The following is a 17190-nucleotide window of genomic DNA, read 5'->3' on the forward strand; positions in this document are numbered from 1 at the left end:
CATGATGTATCACAAGTGGGCGGCCTCAACATTATTTCCTGGCGGTCTCAACTTAGGTCTCCTGTGTAGGCGTGAATAAGAGTGAGTAAAGGTTGTCCTGTGGGCGTGAGCGAGTCCTGCTTGGGTGCATGAGCGTGGATCAAAAAACAAACACGTAGATAAGAGTGTGGGTGTGGGTGCCGGTAGAGGTTTGTTGTTGTGGATCCATGCACAAGGTCGTAAATATGGAGCTACAAATTTAAGGCAGTAAGAGGAGGACCACAAGACACACAGGCGACACAATTGGCCTCATACCTAGAGAGACAGGACGAGCCTTAATTTGCAGGTGTACGGAAGGAGTCCGCTTGACCGACATTCAACGAATTGTAAATTGTGTGAGGGGAGAAACCTGTGTACCGGGTAGTGAGTGTGTGTCGCCCAACACTGTGTTGATGACAAGCGGAATGGGTCACATGAACGACGTTTGGCTAGAAACGTGTGTCCTCCGAGTGGTGACACATAGTGTGTCCTCCGAGTGGTGACACATAGTGTGTCCTCCGAGTGGTGACATATAGTGTGTCCTCTGAGTGGTGACACACGGTGTGTCCTCCGAGTGGTGACACATAGTGTGTCCTCTGAGTGGTGACACACGGTGTGTCCTCCGAGTGGTGACACATAGTGTGTCCTCCGAGTGGTGACACATAGTGTGTCCTCCGAGTGGTGACACATAGTGTGTCCTCTGAGTGGTGACACACGGTGTGTCCTCCGAGTGGTGACACATAGTGTGTCCTCCGAGTGGTGACACACGGTGTGTCCTCCGAGTGGTGACACATAGTGTGTCCTCCGAGTGGTGACACACGGTGTGTCCTCCGAGTGGTGACACATAGTGTGTCCTCTGAGTGGTGACACACGGTGTGTCCTCCGAGTGGTGACACACGGTGTGTCCTCCGAGTGGTGACACATAGTGTGTCCTCCGAGTGGTGACACACGGTGTGTCCTCCTAGTGGTGACACACGGTGTGTCCTCCGAGTGGTGACACACGGTGTGTCCTCCTAGTGGTGATACACGGTGTGTCCTCCGAGTGGTGACACACGGTGTGTCCTCCTAGTGGTGACACACGGTGTGTCCTCCTAGTGGTGACACAGGGTGCCTCCTCCTAGTGGTGACACACGGTGTGTCCTCCTAGTGGTGACACAGGGTGCCTCCTCCTAGTGGTGACACACACACTGTGTCCTCCTAGTGGTGACACACACTGTGTCCTCCTAGTGGTGACACACTGTGTCCTCCACACACTGTGTGGTGACACACACTCCTAGTGGTGACACACACTAGTGGTGACACACACACTGTCGTCCTAGTGGTGACACACACACTGTGTCCTCCTAGTGGTGACACACACTGTGTCCTCCCACACACTGTGTCGTCCTAGTGGTGACACACACACTGTGTCGTCCTAGTGGTGACATACACGGTGTCCTCCTAGTGGTGACACACACTGTGTCTCCCTGGTGGTGACACACACACACACTGTGTCCCCCTGGTGGTGACACACTGTGTCCTCCTAGTGATGACACACACTGTGTCGTCCTAGTGATGACACACACACGGTGTCCTCCTAGTGGTGACACACACTGTGTCTCCCTGGTGGTGACACACACACACTGTGTCCCCCTGGTGGTGACACACACAGACGGGGGAATGATGATTTGTTCGCCATAAACCTGAAAGCGAAGCACCAGCCACTGACCCTCTTGTGCAGGGAGGATGGCAGGGGAGTGGTAGGGAGGGTGTCAGGGGAGTGGTAGGGAGGATGGCAGGGTGAGAGGTAGGGAGGGTGTCAGGGGAGTGGTAGGGAGGGTGTCAGGGGAGTGGTAGGGAGGGTGTCAGGGGGGTAGGGAGGATGGCAGGGTGAGTGGTAGGGAGGTGTCAGGGTAGGGAGGTGTCAGGGAGGATGTCAGGGAGGGTAGGGAGGATGGCAGGGTGAGTGGTATGGAGGGTGTCAGGGGAGTGGTAGGGAGGGTGTCAGGGGAGTGGTAGGGAGGGTGTCAGAGGAGTGGTAGGGAGGGTGTCAGGGGAGCGTGGCAAGGAGACGGAGGGAGTGTGGCAGGGGTGGATGACAAAGGTTGGCAGGGGATAAGGAGGGAGGGTGGCCAAGAAATAAATGCTACCAACTTCACCACCATTACCACCACAATTATTACCATCATCAACAACAACTAATACCAGCAACCCAACTACCAGCATTACCATCACCACAGCTACCCCTCCACTACCACCACCACTCCTCCACTATCACAACCAGAATCACTCCTCCACTACTACCAACACCACCACCTCAGCCATCCTTCCACTACAACCATCACAACCACCCATCCAGTACCACCACCATCACGCCTATGCTACCACCCCCATGACCACCACTCCTCTACTACCAACATAACCACAACCACTCCATCATAACCACCACCACTCCACCACTACCAAGGCCAACTACTCCACACACAATCCGTCACCTGGTCGTGTCTCATTAAGGTCAGGTAGATACTGGGCAGGTGGGGTGTTCATCACTATGTTGCCTCGCCCTCCCCCTCGCAAGAATGTGGCTCCCTGATCTCTGATATTAAAGAGTCAAACACGCTGTGTTACCTCAACATACAGTACAGTAATATTACACTGGTAACTGTCCTAACCTGTGATAATTATATAAAGTGGATTTTACGCTGTTTAGATCATGTGTTAGTGCATGATAGTGTTTATTATGTAACACACCATGCGTGCATGATAGTGTTCATTATCTAACACCATGTGTGCATGATAGTGTTCATTATCTAACACACTATGTGTGCATGATAGTGTTCATTATCTAACACACCATGTGTGCATGATAGTGTTCATTATCTAACACACCATGTGTGCAGGATAGTGTTCATTATTTAACACACCATGTGTGCATGATAGTGTTCATTATCTAACACACCATGTGTGCATGATGGTGTTCATTACTTAACACACCCTGTGTGCATGTTAAGTGTTCATTACTTAACACACTTAACACACCCTGTGTGCATGCTAAGTGTTCATTACTTAACACACCATGTGTGCATGCTAAGTGTTCATTACTTAACACACCATGTGTGCATGTTAAGTGTTCATTACTTAACACACTTAACACACCATGTGTGCATGGTAAGTGTTCATTACTTAACACACCATGTGTGCATGGTAAGTGTTCATTACTTAACACACATAACACACCATGTGTGCATGCTAAGTGCCCATTACTTAACACTCTCTATAAGTGTTTATTTGTCAATCTTCTCCGCCTTCACGTCTAGTTCACTTACAGGAGTGAGTCATGGTGAACAAGATCTAGTGCTGGCAGAGGTTAAATGTTGGGGCAAATATGATATACCATCACTAGTAGAGAAGACTTTAACCCTTCCTTCTCCCCTGTACGCGCGCGCGCGCGCGCGCGCGTGTGTGTGTGTGTGTGTGTGTGTCGCGTCTGATCCTAACTCGTAAACGCCTCAAGATAAATAAATATAGCCTGGTCTGAAGACTCAACAGCGCCATCCACAGTAGTGTATGTTTAGAGGTCAACAAGATCATCAAAGATCGAGGTCAAAGTGATGCAGATTGACTGACCCCGAACGCTATTTATGACTCCTCGAATGTTCTGTAGGACCCCCTCGAGCGCTGTATGTGACCCCTCGAGCGGTATTTATGATCCCTAGCGCCATCTCCTGTATATGATTTGGTATATGACTTAAGACGACCATGAAGAGTGTATAGCATATTAAAATATCAGGGGACATAACTCCACGCGGGCCAATAAGAGATGGCCACGCTGAGTTAGTGAGTCCTTTAACAGCCAGGGTATATATAATAATAAGAAGGTGGTATTCGAATATAAATAAATTACCTTCACACTGAAATAAACGTTATTAGTCAGGCCAGTAAGGCGAGGAAAAGTTGGGTAGATCATGTTGCTACTGTATTTCCTCAAGTATTATCTACGTATCATAGCTCTCACTTGCCTCCATAGCTCAGTGGCTAGAGCGCTGGTCTAGTAAACCAGAGGCCGGGAGTTCGATCCTCCCTGGAGGCACTGTGGGTTGTAACTGAACAATATTTTGTGGCGACCAGTGGTGTAATGGTCAGCATGCTCTCCTCGGAAGTGAGTGGACCCGGGTTCGATCCCCGGGCAGAGTGAAACCATGGGCAAGTTTCTTTACGACATTTGCCTCTGTCTACCCAGCAGTAGTTGGGAACCTGGATGTTAATCGTGTTCCGGGGTAATGGTTAGCCAGTGCAGTTGGAGAGCTGTCCAGTCTTCGCGGACTGGGTCATGCAACTCGTTAACTCGGTGTGGTGGTTGTGTTGTGTTAGCGGACATCCTTGTTACACGTGGAGCAAACATTATTTTACATCTAATTTTGGTGATTTATCTATTTAACATGCATAGTAACCGTCTAATTAAACCATTTTCAGTAATACTGTTTTAGATCAGTAAAATGTGTATATATACAGTAAATATTCTGTAGTTGTGGGTATTGTGAAGCTTTACACACACACACACACACACACACACACACACACACACACACACACACACACACACACACACACACACCTGACCCTTTCCCCATTTATAAATATCAATCAACCACCTGAACCTCCTCATTAATCATACTAAATAAGAACATCATCATTAATATCATCATCATCCTCATTAACACCTTTATTATTATATCTATAGATCACAAGTTCTTCATCGAGCCAATTAAATGAACTACTGTAAAACCTAACCCAACCTAACCTAACCTAACCTAACCTAACCCAATCCAACCTTACCTTACCTTACCTTACCTTACCTTACCTTACCTCCCAAAGTACTCCTTAAATAACGTATCTTACCTTAACTAATATACCTTAACTCAAGCTTTTATCAGTGAATATATAACATAATAAACATGAACTTAAGTACAGTTGTGTAAGTAAGTGGTGATGTGAATGTTATTGTGACATTGAATGTTGTATACACATAACTTGGTGACGACAGGTTGATGAATAGCGTATGTAAAGATACCCCCTCCCCCATCCCATCCACTCACCTCCCCCATCCCATCCACTCATCTCCCCCTCCCCCATCCCCTCCACTCACCTCCCTCCCCCATCCCATCCACTCACCTCCCTCCCCCATCCCGTCCACTCACCTCCCTCCCCCATCCCATCCACTCACCCCCCCCATCCCATCCACCCCACCCCCCATCCCATCCACTCACCTCCCCCTCCCCCATCCCATCCACTCACCCCCCCCATCCCATCCACTCACCCCCTCCCCATCCCATCCATTCACCCCTCCCCCATCCCATCCACCTCACCCCCTCCCCGTCCCATCCACCACCTCCTCCCCCGTCCCATCCACCTCCCCCTCCCTGTCCCATCCACTCACCTCCCTCCCCATCCCATCCACTCACCTCCTCCCCGTCCCATCCACCTACCCCCTCCCCCATCCCCATCCACCTCCACCTCCCTCCCCATTGTCCGTTTCCATGTCTGTCGCTTTCAAAGACAGCGAAGGAAGATCACACACACACACACACACACACACACACACACACACACACACACACACACACACACACACACACACACACACACACACACACACACACACACACACACACCTTTATACCCAAGTCGAAGTGTGAGTAACGAGTACTCTGTGTTTGTAATTTTGTTCTTTTCGGGGAATTCAATTAGCTTCTGTGTACGGTAGGCTTATTCTCCTCGGCTCAATGTGACTCCTAAATCTCTCCTATATATAGTATATATATATATATATATATATATATATATATATATATATATATATATATATATATATATATATATATATATATATATATATATATACTCGTACGTACGTGTGTGTGTGTGTGTGTGTGTGTCTCAAGGGACAGCTGGTATCAGACCATCTTAAATGTTATGCTTGCAACTATTATTTTACTATTTAGTGGCGTATGTTCCTTATCATTACGTATACCATATATGGCTGTGTCTCAAAGTGTCTATTATTATTATTATTATTATTATTATTATTATTATTATTATTATTATTATTATTATTATTATCATTATCATTATTATTATTATCATTATTATTATTATTATTATTATAAACATCTATCGCTATATGTCTACGGTAAAGATGAATGTATGAGCAATTAGTAAAAAAAATGACAAACAGTAGTATTAAAAAAAATATTTAAAAAAGTACACATGTATACCTATCAATACATCAATAAGTTAACTCACAGGTACAATGTAAACAAACTAAATAATAAAAGACGTACAGTATAAATATTACTTCTTGTTTAAAGTTCTCGTCTAATATTTACATCTGAGCGTCAACAACATTTGTGCAAATCACCAGCTGATTTCTATTTATATCTCCAACATAAACACTCATAAGTACACATTACACTCATAAGGACCACTCACAGTTACAACACAACACAAATAGTTAAGGTGGAAGCCGAAACCGGGGTCGAGGATCGAGACGAAGGGGGCGTGGCCATGGCGGGGCCGTCAGCTGATGGGTTAAGCAGTCGAGGGGGAGGTGAGGGTGTGAGAAACATGGGGAATTAAGGGCCAAATGGAAAGGGTAAAGGAGGCTTAAGGGAAGGAGCATGCAGGATAAAGGGTCATGACGCAGAAAAAATTCCACGTGAGGTCAACATCAACAGACGGGTCAGGAAGGAGGGGCTTTGGCAAACATGTTTGGCTCATGTTTCATTGTTTACAAACATTGATTCAAGCTAACGATCAGTTATGTCGTATGACTACAGGTGAGTGAGTGACGTGCAGGGTGAGGAGGATACTGCTGGTGTGAGAGGGAAGGAGACGTGAGTGAGAGGGATGACTACATGAGTGAGGGATAGACGGGAGTGAAAGGGATGTCTACACGAGTGAAGGGTAGACGTGAGTGAGAAGGATGGCTACATGAGTGAAGGATAGACATGAGTGAGAGGGAGGAGTCACGTGTGAGAGGGATGGAGACACCACGGTTATCATTACCATCAAAACTAATTATAATGATCACCATCACCTCTATCTCCATCACTGACACCGCCAACAGCATCACTAACATAATCACCATCAACACTATCACCAACACCACCGCTATCACCAACACCACCACTATCACCAACACCACCACTATCACCAACACCACCACTATCACCAACACCACCACTATCACCAACACCACCACTATCACCAACACCACCACTATCACCAACACCACCACTATCGCCAACACTCAATCTAGGACTGATTTATCAAGGCAAAAAAAATGGTCATTACCAAGTCATTAACCAATTTCTTGTTCCCCCACACCTGCCACGGCCTCACTACCTCCTCCACACACCTGACAGTCCCTCCACCTCCCCCACACACCTAACAGTCCCTTCACCCCCCACACACCTCACAGTCCCTTCACCTCCCCATCCCCCACACACCTAACAGTCCCTTCCCACCCCCACACCTGACATTCCCCCACACACACCTTAGGGAGTTCTTCCACCTCCACCCACACACACCTGACAATCCCTCCACCCCCACACACAATACACCTGACGGGTCCTTTACCCCCACACCTCACACACACACACACACCTGATAGTCCCTCCACCTCCCACCCCCACACACACACCTGACAGTCACTCCACCACCCACACACACACACACACACACAAACCCGACTTACGGTAAGTTACATTGACATGATAACTCTTACAAGAACTCACTTGCGGTGACTTACAGTAGTTTACAATAAATTATGATGCTTTACGATGATCTAAGATGACTTACAATGACTCACGGTGACTTACAATGACTCACGATGACTCGGTGTGCCCTTTGTTCACACGTCCTGGTACGTACCTGAGGAAGGAGAGGAAACGGATTAATTTTTAATACGAGAGAGAGAGAGAGAGAGAGAGAGAGAGAGAGAGAGACTGGTGGACGTCAATGACCAGGACCAACCAGAGCGTGCATGAGAGTGGAGTACAGTAAGTCGTGACCCTGAGGTCATGAAGACACTCGGCTGAGAGTCAAGGGTCACCTGTGACCAGCGTGTATTGCACAGGTAGAGGGTCATGTTACTGATTTATACAAGAACCAGGTGTGTGTGTGTGTGTGTGTGTGTGTGTCTGTGTGTGACCATGCAAATTTATGTGCATGTACGAATTCATATGTCATCTTGTGTACGTTAACGACATTCGATCCAACACTCGTGAAAGTGTTATGGTGTGGTTAGAATACTGCACTTAGCACTCTACTCCACCAGCAACTGTAGCCTCACCTTAAAAACATCATCACCTGAGGCTGTAAATCATGGCCAAGTGTTTTAAGTCAAGCAACAATGGGGCCAATGACTCGCCCTGCAGTAAGACGGTGATAATACTTCTTAGCGACATTAAAAATTGGGAACATTTACTCAGGAACAATAGTGCAGGTACATTATACAGGTATGCTGGTCTCCATCTGGCTACAGCAACGCCCCCAACCAAAAAAAACTATCTTCTTGCATACAAAGGAAATGGGTTTTAAATATCATGCAGAGATTCATGCGGTCTAGGTGAGGTTAGGTCTACGGTCATCCAAGATTTTTACCTAGATTATTAACGTCTCTCCTACATAGGGATAAGAGAACCCATCTACTTAAGGTAGTCGCAATAAAGTTATCGACAGAAGTTTGGCTATATCTTTAACTTTTAGCTTCAGCTAGAGGAAAATTTTAACGCTGAAACCCATTCCTGGCCTGGGGAGGAAATAGCAGCTGCACCCTGAGCGGGTCACTATCACTGACGCTCAAGAACTGAACCAGACGACCTTTTAAAACTTTGTTTTATGGTCTTAACCTTTGTAATTTTTAAATCGACAAGACCTAAATACAAGAGTCGTCCCTAAGTATATTCCTCAATAAACAGAGATAAAGAATATTGCCTCAGATAAGAACCCAAGTATCTATGACGTGGATATGAAGTGAAACTAAAATATCTTGTTTGATAGAAGGGTAAAGGTGCTGTGTGGTCCACTTGACGATATTACTGCAGGTGATTAACTTTAGACGTTACTAGAGAGAGCAGTAAAACAAAGTGGCCTGAAGGGCGTGAGGTGCTAGAAAGTTTGTTGACGAGCAAGAGGCAGCGACCACCCACCCACTCACCTGCACCATCACATAAGGCTGAGTTAGAAGACAATAGCTAGTATATACTCACTATTGTTATTATTATGCCGTATATGACATAGATAATATGATCTACGGGTTCATTGTTCCATAGTATAGAACGATGGTTGTATAGAATTTACACTAACATAGGGTTAAAATTTAAAAAGGAATTATTCTTAACTTTTTCATGTGTTATGTAACAATATATTCATCCACCGTAACAATGAATTCTTGCCAATGTTGAAGATGAGTGAAATCAATGGTGAAAATAATCATGTTTAGTTTCTACTGGAGATGAAATGTTTGTTCCAATAACGTAAGAAATGCGCCTAACTCATGTCGTATCATAAAATTCTTTAATATCACAAAACTATTCAGTCTAACCTAACTTTACTTAATCTAATCTAACAAAACGATCTTAGGTAAGGTAAGAAAAATGGAGCTTCCCAGACCTACAGATACTTAACACACCATATAATATCATGTACTATCGACTTTTCCTCCGTCACCTGATATGTCGTGAATAAAAGATAAAAGAATTGCATATAAAAATACGGTGCAATTGACTGTTTTTGCAGTTATTTCTTCTTCTTTTTTAATATAATTTCACCACTTATCAGCTTACTCGCTGTTTGGGCGGTGTATCCAGCGTTAGTACAGGAGGAAATCGTGGACCGGGAGATCTCTGGGTCACACTGGATAACACCCTTCTCACGTGTGTCTGGGCCGAGGCTTGAACCCTTGACATATTGCTGAGAGTTACGCGCGTTACCACTGATTTGTTCTTCATATCTGTTACGAAATAATTTTGCAGGTAAGAGAAGCTTGTTGGAGCACTGGGGAGACATCATCACTTGAACGAGGTATCAATCTTAAGGTAATGCAGAAAATATACGCGAGTGGACCTCCTCCAATGGTGGTGGGGACGTGACACAGGCCACCACATGATCAACACTCAACAAGGTCGATTTTATTAACATTGTTTCGACTTTTAAAGTTTCTTATGACATCTATAAATGTGATTAGTTGGTCCATCGTATCCTAAATATGGCTCCATGGATCAGGAATACCTTCACCTAATGTTCCTTACATCATCTGGCAGGAATACTTACACCTAACACCTTCACATCCACATGAGAATAGCACCAACGAGACGAGTAGAACTACCAAAGCAACAGACAAGTACTCCATGTGACGTTACAGGTTTCGCACGTATGTAATCAACACACAATACAAGACCATCACCATAACAAAAGGTGCGGTAAATGGGCGCATCCTCAAGTGGCCACAATCTCACAGGATCACAGCTCCTTCACAATGGGTTTAAGATAAGCGAGTTACAGGACATCGCTCATAACGTACCCTGTGAAATACTGTACTACTGCTTGGTAAAAATAGATGGTAGGTGGTACTGTACATCTGCTCATACTGACTATAGTGAGTTGATAGGTGTATTTATTTGTGGATCAACTGAAGATTTACCCCCCCCCCCCAGGTTATTTCACTTTAGCGCTAATGTGATCTAACCTGATATAACCTATCCTATTTTATCCTATCCTATCCTAGCCAAGACTAACCAAACATAACCTAGTCTAAAGGTTAACCTAATCTAATCTAGCTATAATCTTCAGGTGATCTGTATTTGTAGACTACAGTACAGTACAGTACAGTACAGTACAGTACAGTACAGCACAGTACAACACACACACACACACACACACACACACACACACACACACACATACACCGTTCTAGCCATATGGACAGACCTGTACAGTACCGCATCTTGAATTATTATACTGATGACTTTATGGCTCTCAGATTAATACTGAACAGATTGACATACAAATGAATTAATGATTTAATATAGTTAGTTAATAAAGGCTAAAAGGATTCACTTATTTCGCAATGGTCCAAAATATTCAACCAATCAGTAATGGTCAACAGTAAGGAAGACACCAAACCAAATGTAATCTACAGCCTATGAACTCCCTCAAAAAGTCTCGAATAGGTAAATAACTCAACTAAACAAACAGTGGGAGGGAAATGTCAGGAGTCATACATGGAGGCAGCTGTACAGTCAGTCTTCAGCTGGAGTCCACTCGCTCACCCCCCCCTGACGCCCTGAGTGCACAAGATGAGTGTGTTTACATTATAAATTAATTACCCAGATGTGCTTGCCTCCAGGGTTGTATTACTAGGGGTTCCATTATACACTCGCGGGTGATGCCAGTATTAATAGTTGTGTTTTTACATCTATTAGGAACTATCTTGGTGGTCCTTTACTTTATACTGTTGAAACTGTTTGGATTATTTAATTTCTCTGTTGTATGTAACTTTGTAGGTAATGTATATTTTGTGAGGCTATTATTGTAGTAGTAGTAGTAGTAGTTAGTAGTCGTAGTTAGTAGCAGTCGTAGTTAGTAGTAGTAGTAGTAGTTAGTAGTCGTAGTTAGTAGTAGTCGTAGTTAGTAGGAGTAGTATCGCCACTTTAAATAACATTTTTATTACCACAAACCACTACATCCACACTTCTATATTGAACTGTGTATTTACGCTGAATGTTTTTGATTGTTTTTGTTTTTATGAACATTACAATGAACATATAAACAATCATTAAATAGAATCATATACAATTATAAACATTTATTCGTGGACTGCGTGCTGTACAACTGTGAATCTTAATTTCAGGTTTGCCACTGAAGTCTGAAGGGAATCAGATGTGGATGGTGATTATGTGGCGATGCGGGCGTGGTGCGGGCGTGCTGAAGGTCACTCACAGGTTAAACAAGGATAGGTTAGGTTAATAAAGGTTAAGTAAGGTTAGGTTAAATTGCGTTAGGTAAGTTGGGCTAGGTTAAGTTAGGTTAGGTTAATTTGGGTTAGGTTAAGTAAGGTTAGGTTAATTTGGGTTAGGTTAAGTAAGGTTAGGTTAATTTGAGTTAGGTTAAGTAAGGTTAGGTTAAGTAAGGCTAGGTTAATTTGGGTTAGGTTAAGTAAGTTTAAGTTAATTTGGGTAAGGTTAAGTTCAATTTGGTTTAGATTGGGTATGCTCATGTTAGGTTAGTACCACGTCCACATCATCCTCATTCTAACATTGTTCCTTGTATACAGCTCGAGCCTGTAAGAGACTGGACAATACCTTCCACAGATGCCAGACATAAATAGATTCTCCATGACGTTTACGACTAAGAAGAAGAAAGAAGAGGAAGAGAGAAGAAGAAAGAAGAAAGAAGATGAAGAGAGAAGAAGAAAGAAGAGGAAGAAGAAGAAGTAAAAAAAAGGAGAGAAAGAAACGAGCAGTGTAGAATGGACGAAGGATAAATGATAATTACAATAAACAAAAGAAAACCGGGAAGAGAAAGAAGAAATAATGAAACCGAGTGAAAAAAGACACCAATTATAAACAGGAAAACGGCGAATAAAGTGATAAAAACAAAATAGGAGAGTATGGTGGGCGTATGGGCGAGCTGGGGTGTGAGTAGGCGGGCAGGAGGGTGTGGTGGGTGGGACAGGCAGGAAAGTATGGCGAGTGAGTGTGATGGGTGGGCGGGTGAGTATGAAGGGTGGATGGGCGGGTGAGTGTGACGGTGGATGGGCGGGTGAGGTGACGGGCGAGGCAGGAGAGTGTAAAGGGTGGGCGGGCAGGAGAGTAAAGGGTGGGCGGGCAGGAGAGTGTAAAGGGTGGGCGGGCAGGAGAGTGTAAAGGGTGGGCGGGCAGGAGAGTGTAAAGGGTGGGCGGGCAGGAGCGTATGGGGTTGGGTGGGTGACTCAGGACTACAAGATGGGCGGCGATAAGGGACGAGTTGATGCTGGAATGAGGATGTAGGCCAAGACGGGGGGGCACTCTACACCCCCCTCCTGCAGCCTGCACCCTCCCTGCAGCCTACACCTCCTGCAGCCTACACCCCCTCCTGCAGCCTACACCCTCCCTGCAGCTCACACCCTCTCCTCGTGCTGCCTACACTCTCTCCTGCAGCCCACACACCCTCCTGCAGCTCCACACACCCTCCCTGCAGCTCACACCCCCTCCCCTGCAGCTCACACCCCTCTCAGCTGCCCACACCTCTCCTGCAGCCCACACCCTCCCTGCCTACACCCTCCCTGGCAGCCTACACCCTCCTGCAGCCCACACCCCTCCTGTTGCCTACATCCTCCTGCAGCCTACACCCCCTCCCAGAATTTTACACCCTCTCTGTGCCAGCCCATACCTTCTGGTTGCCTACACCTACTGTGACTGCATCGGTGCATATTCGTGTTGCTGGTGACATTAACGCCACCACATTCTTATACAGAGAGAGAGAGAGAGAGAGAGAGAGAGAGAGAGAGAGAGAGAGAGAGAGAAGCTGAGGTGAGATAGTAACTGAGAATGACATAAAAAGACTAAATGAGGATAGATCTCTTGCTTGGCTGAGTAAACAGAGAGATGAGCGAGAGATAAATAAGTAACTTTTTTCTATTTACGGAATGTGAGCAAGATGCATAAACAGGAGACAGATGGTGGATAAAAGAGAGAAACAAGAGGTGAGAGATAATGGTGGTAGGAGTACAGGTGAGACACAGGTGCAAGATAATGGTGGTAAGGAGAGAGAGAGAGAGAGAGAGAGAGAGAGAGAGAATAGTCAGCACACCACCACTAGGCCGCCAGTACAGTGTCTCGTTACTCAAGAGTGATGGTGTGTGTCGGGTGATCGTCACTAGCTGAAGGCAGGGAGGCAGGGACGGAGGGAGTGAGGGAGTAATGTATCCCAGCAACACGTGGCACCTGTATCATGTATACCTCACATACCAGTAATACACGTCAGCACAGTCACCTAATGGACGTGCAAAAGTAATACACGTCAGCACAGTCACCTAATGGATGTGCAAGGGTAATACACGTCAGCACAGTCACCTAATGGATGTGCAAGGGTAATACACGTCAGCACAGTCACCTAATGGACGTGCAAGGGTAATACACGCACAGTCGCCCAATGGACGTGCAAGGCACACACGTCAGCAGAGTCACCCAATGGACGTGGCGGTAATACACGTCAGCACAGTCACCTAATGGACGTGCAAGAGTAATACACGTCAGCAGAGTCACCTAATGGACGCAAGAGTAATACACACGTCAGCAGAGTTTCACCCAATGGACGCAAGAGTAATACACGTCAGCAGAGTCATTCCAATGGATGTGCAAGAGTAATACACGTCAGCACAGTCACCAATGGGCGCAAGGGTAATACACGTCAGCACAGTCACCTAATGGGCGTGCAAGGGTAATACACGTCAGCACAGTCACCTAATGGACGTGCAAGGGTAATACACGTCAGCATAATCACGCAATGGGCGTGCAAGGGTAATACACGTCAGCACAGTCACCTAATGGGCGTGCAAACATACCAGTAATACACACGTCAACACAGTTACCTAATGGGCGTGCAAACGTACCAGTAATACACGTCAACACAGTTACCTAATGGGCGTGCAAGGGTAATACATAGTTCTAGTAATTCCCAAGTTCAGATATCTAGGATTGAAAGTTTATAAGGCCAGGATACGTGAGAAGTTCTGTCGTAAAGTAAACCTTCTAGTTGGAGCTGAGAGAATGGCGGTCAAAATGTACTGCAACTATAATATAACGACTGTGTTGTCTTTTGGCCCGTAAGAGAAAACAAAATGGAACTTTCGAGCAACTGAAAACCTAGAACTAAAAAGTAAGTATTATCACCATGTACAGCCAAGAGTCGACCATCTCACACACACACACACACACACACACACACACACACACACACACACACACACACACACACACACCTGAAAGTTACTAAATGATGAGTGTTCTGTCTGGGTATAAGGAAGTAACAAAGTAATTCAATATTTGGATTCTCCTAAGTGTCTATATGTTAAATTTCCCTCCTTACTGAAGAGGGTGACAACTCAGCCAACTGGTCCACACTCAAAGCAAAGATAAAAAACAAATAATGTTTCATGACTGTGTGTGTCTCACCCCAATTTATGAAAAAATATTAATTATAACGTAGGAAACTCTGAGACCCCACCCTTCAAAAAATCACCATTAATATTAATATTATTATTATTATTATCATCATCACCATATCAGTCTTGAATTATTTATACCATAACTTTGAACCATAACTCCCACTAACACACACTCACTGCCTCCCTCACCACCTCACCATATACGTTCACCTCACAACTGTACTGTATACTTCGTCACTCAATCTTGTACGCAGCTAATAATTCAAGAACATCGTCTACAAACCACTTGATCTTTTTGTTAGCCCAACTGGCACAGGTCACCGGACCCACATCGGGGCCTGGGGGCTATAATAATAATAATAATAATAATAATAATAATAATAATAATAATAATAATAATAATAATAATAATAATAATAATAATAATAATAATAATAATAATACAGACAAAAAATATGAAAAGTGAGAATATATATAGTATATATATATATATATATATATATATATATATATATATATATATATATATATAAGAGTATATATATATATATATATATATATATATATATACTGTATATATGTGTGTGTGTGTGTTGTGAAGTGTTGCCAATAGTAAGAGAAACAATTGAGACCCTGCAATTGTGTGTAAATGAGGCAGAAATCAGATCAGCAACCTGGGACTTGGTCACAATTTTCGTGATGCCATATGGCAGCAGGGTCTACCATTAGACAACACATTATGCGTCCAATATCTTCCTAGGCGGTAGTACCTCCCTGTTTGAGAGAAGAAGTAAGACACCATCCCCTAAGCCACTGCAGTATGTATGACGTTCCCTGAAGATTGTAAACACACACGTGCTGTCGAAAGTGTTCTGGGAAACGTGAGGAAATTGTTACGCTGTCATGCTGAAGGGCTGGCTGGTGCGTGTAACGGCGAGGCGAGGCTAGTTTAACGTGCACTCCATGTCCAGATTAAGGAGGTAGGGGGGGGGTTAGAATAAAGAGCTCCATACATAGGACGTGGACCTCAGTATAATGCATAAGGTATCTATAGGATTCGATTTAAGGATATTTTCTCAGGATTCTTGGTAGGATATTATTGAGTAAAACAAGTAGATATTATGTTCTGAAGAGTTTTATGTTCCCTACACCTCGTACTGCCACACGTTCTGGTAACCTAGACACACACTGACTGTTACTACACTCGTTAGTCTGCTCACAGTGGTGGTCGCTCCATATTTGCCTCTCTCTCTCTCTCTCTCTCTCTCTCGGTATAATACATTACGACTAGTTACTGACCCACTTGTGTCCTAAGATTTGTTTTATTTCTTTACGGATCACTGTGTAAAGGTTTTTGCTGGAGAGGACAAAAACACAGTCAACTCTCACCTCCGGGGCAGAATTTACCTAGTCCATGTGTCTTGTTGTGTATCTGTGGTAGGTGGTACAGTGATCTCGCCCCGATTCCCCTCCTCATTGTACAAATATAACTGTCTAGCCTCACACCAGCTGACCACATCCAGGTTAGGAGAGAGAGAGAGAGAGAGAGTCACTGTTCAAGATTAGTATATATGAATCACAATCAATAACGGCTCTAACATAATCGATGCACCTCCTTCTGATAATGTTAATGTTGTCATCTTAGTTTAGGTTCGAGCCAGCAGCAGCCCTGAGCAGATTAAGTCTATCATTATCTGTTCAGTTATATACCGCGGCACTTGGCACTAACATACTGAGCCTCACTAAGACAGTCTAGGAGGCACCACTCAACTGGATCCTCTGAACAGTGTCTGACTCTGGGAGATTGTCTTCTTAATGATTTAGTTTTCTCACCCGATATGACAATAGTGATATCCTGTGGGCGTGGGGGATGGGGCTGTGTGTAGGTTAGGATGTCGATATAGCTGTAGGTCACATGGTTCGGTTCATTATACAGAGTGGAGCCCCCGACGCCTCCTCGTGGTGTGCCAACAGTCATGATT

At 44.7% G+C, this 17190-nt stretch overlaps 1 non-coding gene across 1 annotated transcript; it reads left to right on the top strand.

The window, feature by feature from the left end:
• Nucleotides 1-4014: 4014 nt before the first annotated feature.
• On the top strand, nucleotides 4015-4087 carry Trnat-agu. The gene has a single exon. It is a non-coding gene; the product is annotated as a tRNA-Thr (tRNA).
• The last annotated feature ends 13103 nt before the right edge of the window (nucleotides 4088-17190 follow it).

This window comes from Homarus americanus, unplaced genomic scaffold, assembly GCF_018991925.1.
Source record: "Homarus americanus isolate GMGI-L3 unplaced genomic scaffold, GMGI_Hamer_2.0 scaffold33468, whole genome shotgun sequence".
Lineage (NCBI taxonomy): Eukaryota > Metazoa > Arthropoda > Malacostraca > Decapoda > Nephropidae > Homarus > Homarus americanus.